General features: G+C 35.8%; 1 protein-coding gene across 5 annotated transcripts in view; it reads left to right on the top strand.

The window, feature by feature from the left end:
- The first annotated feature begins 17,314 nt into the window (after positions 1-17,314).
- The window catches only part of LOC145689511 (uncharacterized), a 65,421-nt gene continuing 60,774 nt past the window's right edge, over positions 17,315-21,961 (top strand). For 2 of the 5 annotated variants that reach the window (XM_081763699.1, XM_081763685.1), the window contains exon 1: positions 17,315-17,412. The gene's annotated coding sequence lies outside the window, so the exon portion shown is untranslated. The other 3 variants (XM_081763690.1, XM_081763694.1, XM_081763693.1) reach the window with 3 other exon arrangements.

The following is a 21,961-nucleotide window of genomic DNA, read 5'->3' as shown; positions in this document are numbered from 1 at the left end:
GAATGGCATTGGTTTCATGGTTTGGGTTTCCCTGAGGATTCAGCTTGTTGAAGAACTGTGCTCCTTTTGGTTTTTGATTGTGCGTTAGGCTTAGTTACTGACGGACGTGGCTGGCTATATCGGTTATGAGTTTAGTTTTTCTATCCATCCTTGTTCTTGCTTTTGTAGGCTTCTTTCTGACGTTTGGTGTCGAAAGTTTTAGGATAATCCTGTCTACTGGAGACGACGACATTCTGATTTGTGGCGTTGGTGGTCTTTCAATGGTTGGCTCTGGATCCGGATGCTCGGGTGTACTCTCAATAGGTGAAGAAGCTGCTGTCTGTGGATTGGGATATTCAGTCAGTAGATATGAAGCAAGATTTTTCTTGGGAATAACATGTCGGTTAAGTGGTATAATACCCCATGACTGAAAGCATTTTTTTTTTTTCTGTTTTGTGCTGAAAACGCTTTTACAGAGGGCATTTTGAAAATGCTGTGAAAATTCCATTTGTTTGGCTTCTCTGTTGAATTTTTGATTATATAGCCTAATCATTCAACTCTGCTCTCCAAGCTGCCTTGAATGACAAGTTGGTAATGCAATCATAGTGATGTACCTAAGTTGGTGATACAAATTTGAGCGATACAAAGTTGGTGATACAAATAGGTGATATTCTGTACGTCACTATAATCACCAAAAAGGTTAATCGGATGCATAGCCTAATATTTTAATACATTGGAAACCAGAATAAATAAATTTAAATGTATTCTTTAATTCTGTGAAATAAGGTCCGCCTGTCAACTTTACAAATGTGTTGAAAATAGCTTTTTTTTTCTGTACGTACAATGCATACTTATAAAGGAAGCTAACAAGAACACTTATCACACTAATTTCTCATGCCTTCAGAGTAAAATATACTCTACTACCGATGTATTTTGTCTTAAGCTATGTTTCTGAAATAATATAAAACATAATGTTACTCATCGATAACTTAAAACTTGCTCCTCAATTCGACACTCAATTTTCATACTATTTCTACAATTCGCTGGCTGAAAGAAAAAGCGGTTTCACCCGCAGTGTAAGAAACTAAACTGTCTGAGCTATCTATTGGTTGTATGCAAAGTTATTCGAGTCACAGTTGCGTTGGTGACAGGCCCGTATCCAAGGGGGTCTAGGGGCCGAGCCCCCCTAAATTTTTAATGGACCTTTCTAAAATGTTCACGGTAGGCTTACAAGTGAACTCTAATATGGTGATGAACTATAATGTGGTTGAATCGGGCCCCCCGCCCCTAAATTTTTGAGCTGCCTACGGGCCTGGTTGGTGAGAGAAGGAAAAAGAAACTATCTCCAACTTAAGTTTTCTTATCCTACATCTATTAAAAATTAACACATCAGTGTCCTAATTTATAACATTACACAGCCAGCGTCTCCTTCACGATTCCATTTGTGCATCCTATAGACCAATGGTTCCCAAACTGGAAGGGGGGGGGGGTGAAGAGCGAGCATGGAGACTAGGGTGGGCCGAAAATGGCCGAAATTTTTTTTTTTAGAAAATTAAGATTGAGTACCGTGCAAAAGTTGTAAAATGTTATATTATGTTTCCCCACCAAAATAGAGCCGGATAAAAATATATTTAACCGGGCCCCGGGGGCCCCAAAGAACGTTAATTAAAAAAAATAGTTTCGAGCAGTGAAATATTGAAATAATTTTTTAAAGAAAGTTAAGTTTGAGTACTATGCAAAAGTTGTATAATATTATGTTATGTTTCTTCACCAAAATAGAGCCGGATAAAAAGACATTTAACCGGGCCCCAGGGGCCCGAACGAACAATAATTTTGAAAAAAAAAAGTAGCGATCAATGAAAATATTATTAAAATATATTTTTAGAAAGGTAAGTTTCAGCAGGGCCGCCCACAGGGGGGATGTATGGCGCAAGCTGCGCCATTGAGAAAAATTTTGGGGGGGATTTTACTCTACTTTCGAACTAGCAATTTTACTGCCGGAATAGCATTAAAACACGATTTTGAGAAGCTAATTTTCAAAAATTTTCCGGGGTGAACCCCCGTACCCCCTGCTTCGATACTCGATGAATGAAGTACCGCGTAAGTAGCCGTATGAAAGGAAAGGTTGGTTCGTTTTAAGAGAGAAGGGCCGCCCACAGGAGGGATGAATGGCGCAAGTTGTGCCATCGAGAAAAAAATTGGGGGGAATAAAAAAAATTGGGGAAGAATTTTACTCTAATGTCGAATAAGTAATTTTGCTGTCGTCAGAATAACATTGGAACACGATGCGATTTTTTTTTAATATCGAGAATGAATCCCCTACCCCCTGGTTAGAAACTCTATGAATGAAGTACCGCGCAAGTTGCTATATGAAAGGATGGCGCCAAGTTCTGGTGAACAACAGTTACAAACACTTTCAAATTTAGATATGAAACTTGCCTATGTTGTCTGTTGAAAATTATAAAGTAGTTCGACATAATTGTGAGCTAGTGGTAACCATACAGACAACAGCCAAGTTTCAAATCTAAATTTGAAGTGAGCTAGTGAGTGTTTGTAACTGTTGTCCACCAGAACTTGGCCCCTATTTTTGTGATTTCAATTCTTTTTAAGGCCACTCGTACTTGGCTCTTTTACAGGAATGTTTTTGTTGGATATCACTTCTTTTTGTAGGCTAATTTCGAGGATAACATTTTCTTTTGGTATCAAACTCAATAACTTGTAACTTGCGTCTTACTTTTCATGTACAAGGGAATTATATCAATATTTTGTAAAGAAAAAATAATACTACTAATTGTAAAAAAAGAATACCTGTGCCATACACAGTGTGTAGAAGTTTTTATATCCTTCAATATCCTTATAGAACATATTTAGTATTGTACACTACCAAGACTACTAATAAAAGTAATGCCATTTTTATAATTACTACTGCCCCTACTACTACTACAAGCATTCTATAATACTACTACAGGAAACAAAAACAACAACAAAAATAACAATTACTAGTACTATAAAAACTACTGCTACACTGGGCAATTGTTTTTAGAGGACTTGTGTTTTGAGGAGGGAAGAGATTATTAGTTTTGGGGGGGAGTGCGCCATCAGCTTTGGGGGGGATGGGCACCCCTGAGTTTCAGTACCGTGCAAAAGGTTTATAATGTTATGTTTCCTCGCCAAAACAGAGCTGGATAAAAATATATTTAACCGGGCCCCGGGAGCCCGAAAGAACGTTAGTGCTGAAAAATATGGTTGTGAGTAGTGAAAATATTAATGAAATATTTGTTTTCAGAAAATTAAGTTTGAGTACCGTGCAAAAGTTGTATAATGCTATGTTTCTTCCCCAAAACAGGGGCAGATAAAAATATTTCACCAGGACCTGCGGGTCCGAAAAGTATTTTGTTTTTGTTTTTGTTTTTTTAAATATATACCATTATTTTAAGTATGTATAGAAAATTGGTTAAGATTCCTAATACTTTAACTTGACCCCAGGATTTTAAATGTTCTGATCTGATGTGCAGCTCTTCGTCTGATTGATGTTTAGTAGATATAATAGTACGGACACAAATACATAAGGTAAGATTGAAAAATTGACCAACAAACACCAAACCAGCCCAGAACTCACCACGTGGAGATGGCTACACAGCGAGTTCCTCCCACCCACCTTCCTCTTACTTAAAGCTCCTTAGTTGAATCTTGGAACAAAATATTGAGATTTATGTTCGAAGCTTGGTAGATACTTTCGTGCTTCCAGTTTTGCGAAAATATAACCGTCTCGTGCTACACTACCGCATATTTCTGAAGAAGATTCTATTACTACCTTTAGACACTTCTCCAAAGCCTGTGTGTGGAAGGGAAACGTGACAAACTGTGAAACCTCCTCTTTTCCACAATCATTTCGATTAATTCTTCTGTTGATACGTTAGCCAAAATTGGAGGTTTCGTTCCTATTACTTCTGACCAATCGGTCAAATCGATATAATCCGCATATTCTTCAGTGCTTTGCCTACTGCAATTGTCAATTAGAACTATAGTTTGGTATTTTCGGCCATCAAAATAGACCCTTAAAATTAGTAGCTTTACACTGTAGACGGTTTCTTTTTTCTCGTTCTTTTTCTTCTTTGCTAGTTTCCTATGGATTCTGGTTTTATCTACTACCTTGTCTTGGTTAGTTTTGTTCAGTAAATTAATATCTTCTAAAACAGCGGATACAATTTTAGCAGCCGACTTATTCGAGACACCTGTTAAATCTTTGGCGGTACTCATTTGTTTAGGGCTCAGTATTGTTTATTTAGGTTTACTTTAAATTTTATTCTCTAAACGATAGCTCCATGCGAATTCTTCATCGTCTGAATTCGGGGTGGAAGCACTTAATGTATGTTCCAAGTGCGTGATTGAGGCTAACGATTGTAACCCTCTTGTATTTGGTACCGCAGCATCATAATCGATCTGTGTGTCATGCTTTCTTTTGAGCCTATGGGTTTCTGCTTTATCTACATTGCAAGTCGTCATTTGTCTCTGATTTCTCTGATCTAATATGAGCTCCCACGGCGGTATTTAATTTGAGAAGAGAAAATATCAAATAACTTCTGAGCACCGTTCTTAAATTTCTTTAATTTTGCTCTTAATGGAGGTATCTTATTTCTTAATGGGGTTAATGATCGTTTTGCATTTTGACTTGTAATTCAAAATCATATCCTTAATTCGAAGGCAAGACAATACAGGAAGAGAGACTCGCAGCCATATCGTTTCTAGTTTATTTGAATTCAGCAATGTAAGCGCCGCCTTCGGAAAGCCAGTGTTGTGCATTTTGCATCCAGATGCGAAAAATTGATATTCTTTTAAAGTTTGAGAGTTCTGAGCTGGGCTCAACACGAAGGTTTTTCGTGGTTAATATGGTAGTTATGAAAGTTAGTTAAGGTCTCAATAGCTACTTGCTTATATTAAAACCATGTATTTCATGTTTTATGTATTAATAGTATTGTCTGGAAAAATGTTCTTATTACCTAAAATCATTTTATTTCAACAAAAAATGAGGAACTTTAGGGCCTCGGGGGCCCGGTTAAATATTGTTTTAAAATCAACATATTTGACATGGCTTCATTTCATACCAATACACAACTTTTGATAACTACTCAATCCTGAATATCTGAAAAAATTTTTTTCGGCCCACCCTAATGGGGACGCAATCTATAACATAAATAAAATAGAACTTGTAATAATCACTTACACTTTAGCAAACTTCAAAATACTATATGTTTGATATTTTGCCTTTCCTATCACTGTTAAAGATTTCTACTTCATTAAAATTAAATAATTATCCTTTACAAAAATGTCAAAAATGAGTACAAAATGGTATCAAGTGTATAAAATGGAGTTTAGAACTTAACAAGTAAGGAGAGAGAAAAAAACAACAAGGAGCATCATCGTATAAGCAAGATTTTTCAAGTATCACACCCCGATTTGTTTGAAACTCCTGGAGTGAATAAAAGAATCAAAAGTAGGACATGCGTGTTTTTTATATCGGCCAACGTGGTGAATGAAGGGGTAAACGTCCCTCCAAAGTGCGAACATAGGGCAATATGACATAATTTAGCACGGCCATAACTAGCAACACTCAATAGGAATTTGCTTGAAACCCCTGGAGTGAATAAATGAAAAGTGAAATGAAATCTTTGAGTTTTACGTCCCACGATTATGCCGGTTAGGCTAAAGGAGACGGTGATGATGAGTAATGAATGAAATGGTGGAATGAGGAAAGTGGAAGGAAACGGGAGAACCCCGAGAAAACCAACGCATACGGTGTTTTTCCACCACAAGGTTCACTTGGCAGGGGCGGGGATCGAACCCGGAACCCCTAGCATCAGAGGTGAACGCTCTACCAAGAAAATTGCTCTTTCTTCTTTATTTTAGCTTTCCCCGCCTGATAAACTGCCCTCATTTACATATTTGGACAACCCATTTGATTTTCAGTTTTACAATCTGGTGGATCCAAGGATCTACAGACCATTTTTCAGCTGATACAGACTCCCTCATGTTCGTATCTTGCTGCTGAATTTTCGGAGTTACTAATTTCAATAGGGCATGGAACTGAATAATCCATTCTGTAGTTTTATCCTTTTTTTTTTTTTTTTTTGTAGGAACGAGGATTTGTAAGTAGTTCATTATTCACCATTGAAAATACGGTGCTTTCCTGTGCATTATTGCGGCGAAGAATTCACTCCCTAGTTTACCAGCTCCTCTTTACTCTCTGTTTTTTTTTTTTTTTTTTTTTTGAGAGAGAGGGGAGGGCGGATTTTGTGTCAGCAACAGAGCAGATATCGCTGCTATAGCTATTTCATCCTCTTCAGATGAACTCATATCGTGAAATAGAAAAACAATAATATTTACGATTTGCGTAACACGTTTTTCGTTTGTTTTCACACAGCGATCACATGAGGCTCTGTTGGTAACACCTACTTAGTTTTAAGGATCGTCTGAGACCCCTACATCACCTCAGGATAAAAGACATTGTATGGAAGTTTGAGTTAAGCAACACTATTAAGTTGTAGCCTGGGTTGAGTCCTTAGTTCAGAGACGTGCTTTATAGTTAAGCCCGTCTCACACGGATCTGAACTAAGGCCTCAGCCCAGGCTACAACTTAACAGTGTTGCTTAACTCAAACTCCCATACAATTTCTTTTATCCTGAGGTGATGTAGGGGTCTCAGACGATCCTTAAAACTAAGTAGGTTTTACCAGCAGAGCCTCTCCTGGTCGCTGCATTAAAACAAACGAAAAACGTGTTTCGCAAATCGTAAATATTATTGTTTTTTTATTTCACGGTATGAGTTCATCTGAAGAGGATGAAATAGCCATAGGAGCGATATCTGCTCTGTTGCTGACACAAAATCTGCCCTCCCCTCCCCCTAAAAAAACGAGAGAGAGAGAGAGTAAAGAGGAGCTGGTGGACCAGGGAGTGAATTCTTCGCCGCAATAATGCACAGGAAAGCACAGTATTTTTAATGGTGAATAATGAACTACTTACAAATCCTCGTTCCTTAAAAAAAAGAAAAAAACCTACAAAATGGATTATTCAGTTCCATACCCTATTGAAATTAGTAACTCCGAAAATTCAGCAGCAAGATACGAACATGAGGGAGTCTGTATCAGCTGAAAAATGGTCTGTAGATCCTTGGATCCACCAGATTGTAAAACTGAAAATCAAATGGCTTGTCCAAATATGTAAATAAGGGCAGTTATGAGGCACACCCACAAAAAATGCCCACATAGGCCAAAAAGTAAACTTATACCCACCGGGAACTCCTCTCATGCACTACACCTGGAATTTTTGTATTGTGCCAGCATTGTAGAACTGTTCCCTAAAATTTCACAAATGCCACATAACACTGATGACAATTAACTTTCATTGTTTCTGTTTTTTTGCGCTGGTTTACTTTTGACACATCACATCTGAATTTTATGTATAGACGTGTAGGATTATTAGTCTAAAATTATGACAAGTGCTTTACGATGGATAAAATAAATGAGTTGATATGAAAGATCCCTATGTAGAAACTATATTCCACCGGCGATGAATTTCTGCACAGTTTACAGAAGTTGTATTTTGTTTACAAGTGGAACGCTACTAGTATGAAACCATGACAAATGCTACTGAAACTCGTATCATTGTCTAAAGCCACTCGTTTTCACTACCCTCGCTTATGCGAATACCAACCTTCACTGACGCGCCTGTTCCCTTCAGACGCACCACCTCGCTAACACTCGGGCCCTACAGCTTTGCTCTGCTATAAGTCGGTTAGATAGCATTCGTGCTTTTTAGTGGCGACCTAGCGCAGGTTGTTTTGTGCTTTTTGGGCTGTAGCTAGTTTTTATGCATGCATCCGGACGCTGTATTTATACGCAAATCGGAAAAGAATTATAATTTTTGAACAATTGCTTATGATACTCCCTTGAATTTTAACTATGCCAACTGGATATTTTCATGTCGCCCAGCATAAATCATTTAGAAAACAATAAGGTAATTAGTGAAAGAATTTTAATTTTTGAACAATTATTTCGAGTGGTGCGTCAAAAGTAAACCTGCACGCTTTTTTAATGTTACTTTTTTGGTATACAAATTGCACAATAATCGCCTAGTTTTATTCTTTTAAAAGATGTAATTACATTTGTTCATAGCTGTAGTGTTCGGGCAGATACCTTCACTGCATACCTCCTCTAAGGTCTTTATTCTTGCATTTTTTAAATAATATAAATCATGCTACAAAAAAACATATTTTTCGTATGACTATTAATACTATTTGTGCTTCTCTGCAGCATTGTTTTGAAATTACAGCGAGAAATAAAGTTGAATGTCGTCAGGCGCTACTTTTTTTCTGATTGGTAGTTGTATGCAAGTCCAGATGAAAATAGAAACTGCTTCTATTTCTTCCAAGTCAGGATCCAAATAAGGACAGCAGAAAATTTCAACCTGAACTAGGGGCAAGTTACTTCTCACACGATCGTTAAGTAAGGTCGTGAATTTTAGACCGTGAATCGCAGCCTTATTTCAGTCCCGTCTGAGACAGGCTTTAGCGTGGCGGCACCCGCTGAAGTGAGCGCTACTGTTACTGCCACTGCGTTAGCAATCGCTTTTATGTAGAGGTTCCAAAAACAATATTTTAGCGCTGCATGGAATATGCCATCATCATAATCGGCTGGATTATCAACTCAAAACAATTAGGAAATAACTATAAATTAAAGACGAGCTACTATTTTTTCATGAGTCAAATTAAAACACAAATTTCTTAAATTGATTCTAAACATAAAACAATGCGTGTAAAAGGATGTTATTATTTTTGTAAACATGGCCCAGTAAAATATTCATTAACTTTGAAAATCGATAAATCGGGACAATATGCGTCCCGACAAGTGTCCGCTCGAAACGCGGGACAAGGAAGTTAGAAATCGGTACAGTCTCGATAGAATCGGGACGGTTGGCAACCCTGGTGAAATCTTTTGCTCTAAAACCATTTTTTCCGCAGAAAATAATAATAATAATAATAATAATAATAATAATAATAATAATAATAATAATAATAATAATAATAATAACGTATTCGCTTATTTCATGTGTAGTACCTACCTGCGAATTTTTATCAAAATCGATTTGGATCACTAAGACGATGTTCCTTAGTTTTTCCTCTGCCCTTAAAAGGTATTGAACTCCATCTTATACATTGAGAGTGCACTTTGCACTCATTTTTGACAATTTCGTAAAAAAAAAAAAAAAAAAAAAAAGTGCATAATTATTTAGTTTTAATCAAGTAGAAATCCTTAACAGGGATAGGAAATATTAAACATGTAAGGCCTTACGCAGAGTCATTCTGACGCGTCATTAGTTCCATACAAAAGAGAGCGATTAACATATGTTTCCTGCAGTAGTCAGGTCTTTAGTATGGTGCTAATCATACGTCAAAACGACTCTGCATAAGGCGATTAGTATCTTGAAGTTTGCTAAAGATCATGTGTAGTGCTTTAATTATTTTGTAAGCGGTAGAAAGGTAAATCACTGGTAGAAATGTAAACCATAAAATTACAAGTTTTTGACGTGCATCTACACTTTTTTTTACATTTCTTTTGTTTATTCCCTCCACGTTAACTAGGGCTTTATTCCGGAAAAACATTCTGAAGAATTACTCAGCGTAAAGTGTAGCAAAAAGGGGAAAAATTAATTATAACCGCTATACACATTCAAGGGCACTGATTTTAAGCCTGTTATAGACGAACAAATATTCCATCATATATTGTTTCAAATATTTCATCAAACTGGAATTTGAACATGTATGATACCAATGTTGTATGCAACTTCTGGATTGGTTACAATATTTGATACAACTGTTCTAAATTATAAGTTGTTCTATTTCTATCCAACATTGTATCAAAGAAAACAAACGAAAATCGCTATGCGGTGGCACTAATATCGAGCAAAATATGGACACGGAAAGCAGTTGACATTTTGATGCATACTAGCAGTAATCTGTTTTGTATAACTATAAAATTAAAGAATATTAGTTCTAAGTATCACAGGTGACATCCCAAAATTGGCGTAGACTGAGTATATTCCGTGTTTTTTAAACAAAAATTCTTTTACTTTTTTCGATTTAAACGATTTCTTAAGACGTTCTGGGATGTTATTACTTTGGCGCATGCTCAGATTATTGCGTAAAGATTGACAATATGCCTGCATATGATATGTCTGGAATGATCATGTGCTATCTTATTATATGTAGTTATTTCTTCACAAAATTAATTAATAATGTCTTAAAAATTGTTTCTCAGGGTTGGAGTTGCATTCATGAGTGCAGATTCACACGCATCGGACGAATACCATTTAAAAATAGACTGCAGGAAAAGCAACTTACGATAGGTGGCCATTAAAGCGAGGATGATATTTAACCGATTTACAGCAGGAGCACAGCATGGGGCCCACCAGTCAGCACAGGGTTGGGTTCGCAAGAGGCAGAGCCATCAGTGACTGAAGGTGAGAGCGAAAATGAGGATAGTGCGAAAAACACTTGATGTTTCATGAAATCACATAGGTTAGAGAACGTAATATTTTCGCATTTCTAAATATTAATTAGTAGTTTCCTACACTGAAAAATTCCTCCGGAATTTAATATCCTACAGACCTTCTTTAATATGTACTCTCTCATTTTAACTGTAAAACTTAACATTTGGTAACTGTTTAGTAAGGGGGGCCAAAACTAAAGAAGACAGAAAACAACGTGCTCTGCGAGACTCTAACCCGCCTTCACTCCCTAACGTTCGCTCGGAAATACTGTCTGAATTAAATGCTATTCACCTAACCTAACCGAATGTGAATTGAATATCGCAAAAAGTCGATTAAAAACCTGGCCGCTTAAAGCTAAACAATAGCCTAACATTTTTATGCCGGACTATTTATTCTTAATCAGTGCCCAAAGTTACTCGAAAATTAACTGAATTAGACGAAAGTTAAGCATCGGACAAATAAATAGAATATACATACGTATTTACTGAACAAGAAAGGAAGCATGAAAATAAGGTTTATTTGGGAATAGCAACAAAGGAGGGAAATGAGACAGAAGTAAGTGTGAATAGTCGTTCCATTCATATCTACAACCTTATTCATTATGGTTACACCAGCAGGTGCTACCATAAAACTACACAGATACGTTTAAGTAACCTAACAATTGAATCAAGAAATATAAACAAATGAGCAAGTATTTTCATCTTTATATTTGATCGTTTATAATGGATGCGAAAGTTTTAGCCAAATTCTTTGACCAAATTACCATCAAAGAAAAGCTTGATACAATATTTGATGGAAAAGTATGACGAGGTATAATTGGCTTAGCTTTGCGGGTCCCATTTAGATGTGTGTTTAGTTGCAAACAAGGGTCTAAGAAGACATATATGAGGATTTTAAGACAAATTGAATTCAAATTATGTCAAATATTGTATATTCATAAAATACATGGAGCCCACAGGAACATTGGTGGGAGCGGCCCACCAGGATCGGAGCCTTTGTATCTATTATTATAATTTAAATAGCAGATTTTGCGTTCCGTTGACTCTTATCACTACGGAATGAGGCCTATAGTCAATCAAAATTTATCATAAAGATTTGGGGCCACATTACACGTCATTCTTAGATATTTTTTTAGAACCACAATACACTGCAAAGAATGTAGAAAGCAGTTGAACTGCTATGCACAATTTAGCAAACGAATACACCAATGTTGCGTTCAAGGAAATTGGTGTATACGCTCTTTTCTATCCGATAGTGGCCATTGCAGTTACAACTGCTTATAACATTTTTGCGGATCACAATTAACGTAAATAATGCAATAAGTATTTTACATGAGTGCAATAGTGCTCTAACCAACTATAATTAAAATCAGAAATGCAAGTTTAAAGTTGTCCATTTTCTTTTGAAAATTATTTTACAGAGCTGATATTTGGCAGCTAGTACAACGAAACATTCGTCTTCTATGCTGAATGGCGTAGCAATAGGGTGGGCAGGTTAGGCATTGCCTACGGGCGCAAGGGTTTTCAATATATTAGGGAGGCTCCCAATTTTTTTAAAGAAAGCAAATTATATCAATGGAGACCCAAGTTTTCGCGGTCTTCATTTCCGAACATGGTAAGAATGAACATCGCGAGGTTATAACACTGAATTATTAAGAAATTAATCCTCTTGTATTAGTACGGTATAGGCCTTATATTACATATACTGAACTTACTAACTTTAAATAAAATCCCCCTGCGCAAGAGGCTTTCAACAATAATGACAAACTTTATGCCTTATAAGATCTGGAATAAAACGAGTACCATGATTATGAGGCACTGCACAATTGCCACGTACCGCGGCTACACAGAACCAAGCACAAACACTAAGGATCGGGCAAACCGGGTAACTGCCGGGGGCGCCAACGTCAGGGGGCACCCAAATGAGCATAGAACATGTGTGGCTATGCTGAGTATTGAGCGAAAAAGAGCTTATGAATTGGGCATCTCTGATCTGATAAAAGAATTTGTAGAAGCAAAAGTGAGAAAGAAACACTTCTGGTTTTGTATACAATTTGTCGATAAAAAAAAAAACTGAAAATAGGAAAAAAATGCTTATAAGCGGTTGCACAGGGTATATTTTTATTTTATAATTATGTAAAATCGTAACATACTATATGTATTCATTTGAAATCCTTTTGCTTATACTGGTTGATACATTATTGTTTATTTTACAAGACCAGTGCAAAAAAGTCCAAATTTTACATGAATATATTTTTAATGAACAGGGCACTCTGTTCAGTTTACTTTTAAAAAACATACCACTATATGAAAAGAAAAACAGTCAATACCCTTCCAGGGATAATTTTCGGTTTATGGCCGTGTCTGTGCATACTTATAAGTTATAGATGGTCATGCATGGGGCCTATTCGACGGGTGAGGGGGGGCACTAGGGATTTTGCCTAGGGGCGCCAAGGACCATTGTTCCGCCATTGTCTATGTTGCACTGCATATTTAGGCTACTACAAATTGAGAGTTATTTTGGAATTTGCCTTTTAATTGTGCTGCGGATGTATAGCTTATTTCATAATTGTCTTCTCGAAATCCTACGTACATCAACGCAATGCAAAGAAATGAAGAAGGAATGTGAACACATCGAATGGCACAAACCGTTGTGAATTATGCACGCTAGATATGTTGGTCGTTAATCCTTTGATTAGGGCTATATTCATAGATGTACTTTAAGTAAAATATGTCTTGGGTAAAATTTAATCTTTCCTAAAATTTGTTTAGAGACAACTCTTATTCAAAAACACGTTTTGATAATTTAGTGAGAACGCATCTTCATGAAGACTGCTATTCCTGTCCGTATGAATTAGTGAGATCGAAAGCTTGTCTTGAGAAATGTTTATGAGTAAAATCAAAGTGTATTATGCAGAGTCCTTCTAAAAACGTGTTTAGTGTCATACTAAAGAGTTCGACTATCATATGTTTCCTGCAGTAGTCAGGCTTTTTAGTATGATATTAATCATACTTTAAAACTACTCTGCATAAGGCGGAAAGTTTCATTTTCATCCAGACCTACTTATCTAAAATCTACATGTCAAAATGAGTAGGATTATGAAACAGCAATTTACTGCTCAAGACAGATCTTTGGATTTTTTTAAATATTAAAATACATTTATGAATACGGCCGTAGACCCAGTGTTGGGAAGTAACGTAACGCAAGTAACGCGTTACTTGTAACGCATAACTTTTTAAGTAACGTTTCCTAGTAACGCGTTACATTTATTCCAAAGTAACTGTAACGGTAACGCGTTACAAATTTTTAAGTAACGTACCTAGTTTGTGTTACTTTTTTCGCGTTACATTTCGGATGAGTAACTACAATATATGTATATATTTTTTCGGAAAGAAATGTTTCTTTCCTGTAAGTGAATATCTCAGAATAAAAGAATCGAGCATGAACTACGCATGTCAGTGACCGACAGTAACAGACACACAGAGAAACAGATAAGTTGGTAGTACCACTTGCTGTTTTTTGAAGATGAGGACAGCCTTAGGGAAATCACGTGTATTGATTGGAAGTACCTGGAAGATTTTGTCGTAGATTTTGACAGCTCCAAATCAATACATTCAGTGAGTGAACTAGGAGTGCAATGATACCGGTAGTCTATTTTACTTTGATTGGTGTTGTTTTTATAAAGATGGAGAAGGACAATATTTTACTGTTCGAACATTTGAAAGAATACTTTTTTCTTAAGAGCTGAAGATGATGGTGGACAGAATTTAAAAGTAAAGTGTTTGAAGTGCCCCGACGGAAAATATTTATCAACAACTAGGGTGCCATAATTAACGATTTACAGTAAGGTGTTAATATGAATAAACTGTGTTCTGATGAGTAAGCCTACTTTATTACTAGAAAATAGTTTGCTGATGGTATGTAATATTGGAGTTCTTTCAGATCAGTTTGCTTATCCTAGAGTCCCGTTGATTATACCTCGTAGAGTAGTGTAATGTTTCTCTATATTCTTTATTTTTAATTTTACATAACAACATTGTTATTATTATATAATTAGTTTAACAGAATAATAATAAGCAACCATTTTTTCTAACGTATAGGGATGAGCACGAGTCAAGCTAAAACTCGACTCGACTCGAATTCAAGTCGAGTTTCGAGTCAAGTCCAGGGTAATACCCTCGAGTCGAGTTCCGAGCCGATTCAGTTTTTCGCGTCAAGTTTCGAGTCCAGTCGAGTTTGATAAATGGCTCGTTCGTTTTAAGTCGTCTTGAAATCATGGCCTGATTACACTGGAAAACGAAAGCCATGAGAAATGTAAGCTAAACAGTAATATGGAATACTTTTAGTGTTGCTCACGAGAGTGAGAACGGCTCGCATCTCGTTTCGTCTTGATAGCGAGACCACAAGATATTTTTATAACAAGCTCAGCTCGACTCGGCTCAACTGAGAAGATGGCTCGAGCTGGCTCACTTGGGGTGAACCACCGGCTCGAGATGGCTTGGTAGGGATGAGCCATTTGCTCGGTTCGGCTCAACTGAGCTGAGGGCGCTAGCCGAGTCGGTTGGGTGAGCTGTTGGCTCGGCTCACTTCACAGTTCGGGTCGATAGTGAATGAGCTGTGAGCCGAGCTGCTCGAGTCGTTGACAATTCTAAACCCGGGCCAAGCAGTTTTGAAGATATTTGGCCAGTGCCCTCTAACTTTTAGCAGTGTTTGGCTCGAGCCCGAATACTCAACCTAGACCCTCAACCCAAATTCAGAAGCTCTTGAACAATGTTCTTGACTCCTAGACTTCACGACTACCGAGGTTTTTTAGTATTCAAATACAAACCGCCTATCTTTCTTTTTATATACAGTGTTGTTATAATAATAATAATAATAATAATAATAATAATAATAATAATAATAATAATAATAATAATAATAATAATAATAATAATAATAATAATAATAATAATAATAATAAAAGTAGTAGTAGTAGTAGTGTCATTGATAATAATTATACTATCTATGTAATATACTTGAAGAATGTACCCGAAACTACACAGCGGATTTGGCTAGAGTCGACTCGAACTCGACTCCAATTCGAGTCGAGTTGAAGGAAATTTTTCGAGTCGAGCTCAAAGATGTTTGTTTCTAGTCGAACCAAGTGTCAAAGAAAACTCGCTCGAACTCGCTCGTCTCCATCCCTACGAGTAACGCAGTATGGCATTTTATCAATGTTACATTATATGAAAATGTTCATATATCAAGTAAAAATTTGTCCTTGCATTTACATAAAGCGATTCAGAACGTGCAATAATAATAATAATAATAATAGCGGTAGTAATAGTAGTACGGAAAATTGAAGTCATAATTTTTTCACACTTTTAAAGTTTCGGACCTAAAAGTAACGCGTTACTTTCGAAGTAAAGTAACAGTTACTTTTTGGGGGCAAGTAACGCGTTACATTTTAACAGAAAGTAAAGTAACTTGTAACGCGTTACATTTTTACAAGTAACCTACCCAACACTGCGTAGACCACTATTGCATCTAAGGGCCAGTCCTACAATATCCTGATATTCTTTCTGATTACTATCAGTCAGAATTAGATATCAGGAAGTTGTCAGTTACTTTAACCCGTGGTTCGTTCTACTATATACTGTGCCTGATATATATTCTGTCAGATAGTTAACCCGAAGCAAAGTTATAACGGACCATTTGATTGGTTGGTTTTCTGTTGCTGATACTGAAAACAATTGAAACGTCAAGTGCGTTTTCAGTATGCTTGTTTAAATTATCCTATTGAAAACATGGGAAACAGAAATGAGTACCGGTATTTTTTGTTATGCACGTTATTGTCTAGGGGTACACTATCGTAAAGGCAAACATAAACTTAAGTAATAAACACTTTTTAGGCTACACTTACATATGCATTGGTACTATATACAAAGAAATATTGCTGTTCGTCCTTACAACCTAAGAAGCATTACTAAAATTTATAACGTTAATTTCGTTATATATTACACTCCGTTTTATAATACTACGCGTAATAACACAATCTGAGCTTTTAATTAATTCATTTATTTGATATTTCACCTCTAAAAATATGTAAATTGTTCTTCATCTTCTAACTACACAAATTACATGGCGCTTATGTGCGGGCACTTGTAGCCAACGGGTACTATTTATCGTTATAAATTGGCATATATTCGAGCTAAAATGGTCTTCTAGGCCTCGATATATATTGAACAATCTCTTCATCGTCCTCTGACAGCATCAACAATTCTTCGATTTCGTCCATGATTCATTACGCGACAACTAACAAGTAGCTGATAGCTGTTAACAGGCAATTGAACTTCCTGTCAAAGTACCAACCAGCTGATAGGGTTTATCAGCCACCTGATTGTTATCAGGACAATGTAGAACGCTTATCGGAAAGATGTCAGGAGGATATTTATATCAGACAGATATCAGAAGATGGTAGGATTGGCCCTAAGTCTGTAATAGCAAAGCGTCGTTTAATTTTTTTTCCGCTGAACTTTGGTTTCATTTTCAGTAATCGAGATTGCTTTGCATTAAATTGCTTATCGCTCTGCAAATTTTGCTTATGGCGGCTCATTCTGTAACATTTAACATCAACGCCACATAAAATTTGGGATTTAGTATGGGATAGTTGCATAGAAGATATAATAATTTATTGCAGCCTTTACTTTACGTTGCGCTATGGTTCACAGTTTTTGCATGGAATAATACAGAAGGAACCCCACTTATTGAATAAAATTATGTTTTACACCTTTGTGTTCCGAAAGGAATTAACGAATTATTTCTGACTTTGACACGCAGTGTAGACTTCGTTTGTTCACTATTCCGTTTCCGGTGCTGCTCGCGTGACCAAGTTACCATTAATTTTGTATGTGTTATTTGTATTGTTTTTATTTTAAGAATATGTTATTTATAAGTTTAGTTTGTGCCGAAACATAAAAGTAAGAGGTCGTGTTTGTGTATATAAATTACAATATATTTTCTCAAGAGATGGTGAAGTGATTTTATGGCGGTGGGTAAGGAACGATGATCTCGTTGATAGTGCAGCGTTTATCTATTTTTTTTCTGTAGATAACGGATTATTTATGCAAGCTTTTAGTCGCCGTGAAAGCTGGTAATTATTGTAAAGTCAATAAATCGGGTAGAAATTGACGTTTTTTAAATACTTATACAGAATAACATAGAAATGACTTGAAAATCAGCTAGAAGCTAGGCCTCTGTGAAACTGGAATACTTACACAAGTTAATTTGCATATGTATAGTAAAGGAGGGAGCTACTTGCTCGGGTTATCTAACATGTTGCTGAAATTCCGATAGAATATGAAAACTTACGAGAGAAAGTGTTATATGAGCATGATACTGTGACAGATTGTGCCGCAAGTGATTAGTAAAACGGGAATGTCTTGTCAATAGGTGTTTAATGTATTACAGCAACTTCTGAAACTTGTTCGGTGTGATAGTATTCAGGATAACTGTGTGATAAATGATGAGTCAATACATTCGTGAGGAATTATAATAATAATGAGTTCGACTGATGTCAGATTGGATGTTACAAATCTCAGTAGTAGATGTGCAATAAATAGAAGATTCGATAAAATACTACTAATATAACGAATACATCAAAATAGAAGTTAATATATCAAAATCGTAGTATGCGTCAAAATTGAACTCATTAATTGACATTTTAAGACTCCGAACATGAGATAAATAGCAACGAATGTAGGAAGTATATATTCAAAGTAAAATGGATCTAGGCCTATATTTGATTGGGCCTATGTTTAGTAGAAGGGGTCCAGCTCTTTTCTCTAAAAAAATGTTAGAATTTTGGTAATTTCTGTTCACATTCGGTTAGTTTAGGGTAGGTTAGGTTAGGTTAGTTCATGTTATATTAGTGTAGGGTTCCCTCATAATTTTCCCAAAAAAAAAAAAAAAAATAAAAAATAGAATTTCGCTTATTTCTACTAATATTAAGTTAGTTTAGATTAGTTCAGGTTAGCGTAGGTTAGGTTAAATTTTGTTACGTCTGAGTATTTGCATCATCCGTTTCTCCTGTAAATTTTGTGTTTTTTACGTGTTTCTGGACCCCTTGTACTAAACATACTCCTTTGATTATCTGTTTTTGAGTTAGCAGTAGTTAAGAGAGCGAACATAGGATTAAATGAAGTGAGTAAGGGCTATGTTCTTTTGAGAAATTACGTAGAGAATGGAAATCGAGTCAAAACTTCGCTTCGCACAGTTTATTATTATATATATATATATATAAAAAAAACTATATAGAAAACAATATTGGGGTCAGTGAGGGTAATTATGAGACAGATTTCACAACTTTCCCACGTTACTTAGCTTGCATTAGTTTTGAAAGCAGTTAGCAGCAATTTATGGTGCCAATAGAGTAACAATTTGCTGCCAGGAAATTTCCTATCATCTCATAACTTGATGAGTAAATGTCAAATTTGTGCTGTCTAATAATTTCCCTCCAAAAGAGTAATTGTGAGACACCTGTTGTCCCCAGCTTATGTGATGTTAAGGCGTGAAGGAGTCCAATTGTGAGGGAAAGTATTCTTCGTTATTTTGTGTTTATTACATAAAAATATCCAAATATTTGGCTGAGCTATAAGAAAAGAAGTAAGAAAGTGGTAATAGCTACTGATGTTATTTTAACATTTTTTGTCAGTTTACTATAATATGTCTATAGTTTCAGGTTTATGACTAACTAACTCTATGGCTTATGGAACCCTTATGTTCAATGCCGCGTTCACAAAAGCTCTCCACTGACTTCTATCCTTAGCCAACTGGATCCAGTTTCCACTTTGTATTCCTATCTCTGCGAGATCCATCTTAATATTGTCCTCCCATCTGCGCCTAGGTCTTCCTAATGGTCGTTTTCCGATTGGTCTTCCGTCCCTCTTGTGTCCGAATATTCATCTCAGGATCTTGTTCTCAAATACTTTCAGTCTATGTTCTTCCCTCAGAGTAAGCGACCATGTTTCGCAACCATTCAGAACAACAGGCATGATTATCGTTTTATATATTTTAAGCTTCAAATTCTTCGACAGAATTCGCGACAAGAGATTTTTAACTGAATAATAACACGAATTCCCTGCTTTTAGTCGACATTTAAAATCTTCGTGAATATGATTTTCGTCTGTTAATATTGATCCTAGATATTTGAAAGTATCCACTTTATCAAAAGTATTATTTAATATTTTAACGCATCCATAATTTGCTGTATTACGGTCCCGGCGCACTTCCATGTATTTTTTTTTCTCTGCATTTACTTCTAAACCCATGTCCCTGCAAGCGTTTAATAAGATCTCTGCATTTCTTTCTATTGTTCCCCTGTCACCCCTATTAAATTTACATCATCAGCATATGCCATAACCTGGTGGATACTATTCAACTCTAGGCCGTGGTTGCTATCTTTGATTTTCCTTATAGCGTATTCCAGGACAAAGTTGAATAATAATGGCGACAACGCATCTCCTTGTTTCAGGCCATTTTCGACGTGAAAGCTCGTGGACAAAAATCCTACCCGGATTTTAGTTTGGGATTCATTTAAACATATCGTTATTAATCTAATTAGCTTTCTCGGTATTCCAAGTTCTGTAAGAACGTATAATGTTTCTCTCGTAACCGATTCGTAAGGCTTTCTAAAATCAATAAATAGTTGATGTACCGGGGTATTGTATTCCCACTTCTTTTCGAGTATTTGGCGAATGGTAAATATTTGATCGATAGTTGATCGATTTCGTCTAAATCCGCACTAATAATCTCCAATAATTTCATCTGCGTATGGGGTCAATCTTGCTAATAGAATATTTGAAAGGCTTTTATGGATGTTGACAGAAGGGAAATGCCTTTATAATTATTACAGTCAGTTTTGTCGCCTTTCTTGTGCTCAGGTTTATGACAGGCTTAAGGAACAAATGTAGACCAAGATCTAGGTCGTTCACTAAAAAACAACTTAGGCTACTTCTATTTCTTTATGTTTTAGTATATTGATGTGCAGCCTAGGCTATTTTTAACAAAATAATGTAGGTCTACAATTTTGAAAGTTACTAAGAAACAAGATTATAGGACTGTCTAGATTATAGGCTACAGAATACAGTGTTTTTTAAACTTAACATGCTAGGATACAGAGACAGATTCCAGTTATTTCTCAGTTACATTAATCTAGTATGCGTCTCGTAATTACCTTCCATATAAGAAAAATGAGATTCAACAGCAAAAAAATTTGTAACTCTGAAACGAAAGTTCAAGGGACAAGTTCAACTCAACTTTTAACTGCTGACCTACCAGGCTTCTACCAAACCCATAGGTATTACAACAGTAATATTACTGCACGAGTAGATATAAAAGTTAATGATAGGATTTCAAATTTTTTTGAATGAGTTTGTTAAAGCAATTGGTACATCCAAACTTCGTAAACTGATATCTAAAAATTTAGACAGAGCATTGTGAAGGGTGTTACTAAATACCTGTGCTCTTAATTTGTATTTACTTACACTGGATGAAAATCAGTGAGGGGTGTCTCATAATTATCCTCCATAGGCAATGCCTCATAATTACCCTGACTGACCCTATTGTAACCGGCCAGTTATAAACTTTTTATTTGTGTTACGATATACTTTAGTTTCAAATTTAATTTTTAAAAATAAACAAAACAAGGGAAGAAATCCTTTGCATAAATTTAAATCAAAATTCTATAATAAAATGCTAAAAATTATTATGTAATTTGTCTGCAAATTCGTTTTATATGCTAGAAGCAGTTTAACTTACATAATGAACTTTCTCATTATGTAAATCTTATGTTACCAAATTTCTCCATCTAAACCAAATTCCAACTTGTACATAAACCCAATTTTCTGGGTTATGGCGTAATTCTACGTCACTTTAAATATATAATCTCGTTCTATCAACTGCCAAAAATGTCTCTACACATAAACCAATTCACAAACACTACATAACTAATCTAAAACATTAAAATCAATCACACATTTAAGACTTGTATCTTTTATTCACGCCTAAAATTTCCTAGTTTAATATATATATATATATATAAATTAGTTATGTTTAAAACACAAATCCTCTCGCAATGTACCCCAATTAAAATAAACATGAAGCATAACCACACTATATAGAACAATCATGGCAATCTTTCAGATAAACATTGTTAATTAGAATATACCTATATAATTTGAGGGCCGCCAACTATTGCAGCCTACCAATTACAGAACTCGCTTACTAACGGAAATCGTACGGAACTGCAAGTGTCATTAAATAAATATTTTTAATCAATTGTATGCTAATAATAAAACATAAATCTTAGATATGTTCATAATAACATAATCAAAGTACAGTTAACAACTAGAATGCAACTGGTTGCTGTCCTTAAGTTAGAGGTCTGCACGGGCCGG

The sequence above is a fragment of the Thermobia domestica genome, chromosome 1 (assembly GCF_964235325.1).
Source record: "Thermobia domestica chromosome 1, izTheDome1.hap1.1, whole genome shotgun sequence".
NCBI classification, from domain to species: Eukaryota; Metazoa; Arthropoda; class Insecta; order Zygentoma; family Lepismatidae; genus Thermobia; species Thermobia domestica.
The sequence above is the reverse complement of the archived record's forward strand: the minus strand, read 5'-3'. Positions and strand labels throughout refer to the sequence as shown.